Below are 530 nucleotides of genomic sequence, written 5' to 3'. Positions count from 1 at the left end.
CAGCAGGATTTATTAGTTACCAAGATCTGGTGTGGCTGCAAGAGGGAGAAGCTGCTGGTCTTGGCCACAGTTCATTTGAATAGCGACGGGGCAAGTTCCATGGGGTAGGTTGTTCCTTAGCTGTCCAGTATGAGATTTTTTGTACTGAACAGTCCGGCGTGGGTTGCTGTGGTCTCTGCACAACTTCTGGGCGCGCTGATGTCAGGGCGATCTGCAGGACTCACTGCACAGCTTTGCTTCTCTGTGGCTCTGAGTTCAATAAAAGTGCTGTTCGGGGTGGGGATGGGGGAGCACGCTGGAGGCCCTGCTGCAGAGGGCGAGGTAGATGCTGTTTTTTTAAATCTGCCTCAAGAATTCTCCCTCTCAACATTTCTCTCCCGTATCTGCTTTGTGTGGTTACCCATGGCAGCAGTACCGCACAGAGCGCGTGCCTTTGAGTGGATCTTGGAGCCTTCTCTGCATCATTAAGACTGCCCATGGTCCTGGCCCTCAGTTCCTCAGTGGGGCTTTCTGCCGCTAGCAGGAATCTC

At 53.2% G+C, this 530-nt stretch overlaps 1 protein-coding gene across 1 annotated transcript in view; it reads left to right on the top strand.

Annotated features, from left to right (window-relative positions):
* The window catches only part of PHKA2 (phosphorylase kinase, alpha 2 (liver)), a gene marked incomplete at its 3' end in the record, with an annotated part of 26361 nt that overhangs the window by 4501 nt on the left and 21330 nt on the right, over nucleotides 1-530 (top strand). The window lies entirely within an intron of this gene.

The sequence above is a fragment of the Phaethon lepturus genome, unplaced genomic scaffold (assembly GCF_000687285.1).
Source record: "Phaethon lepturus isolate BGI_N335 unplaced genomic scaffold, ASM68728v1 scaffold54289, whole genome shotgun sequence".
In the NCBI taxonomy this organism is placed as follows: Eukaryota; Metazoa; Chordata; class Aves; order Phaethontiformes; family Phaethontidae; genus Phaethon; species Phaethon lepturus.
Note: the sequence above shows the minus strand (reverse complement) of the source record. Positions and strands in the feature narration are given on the sequence as shown.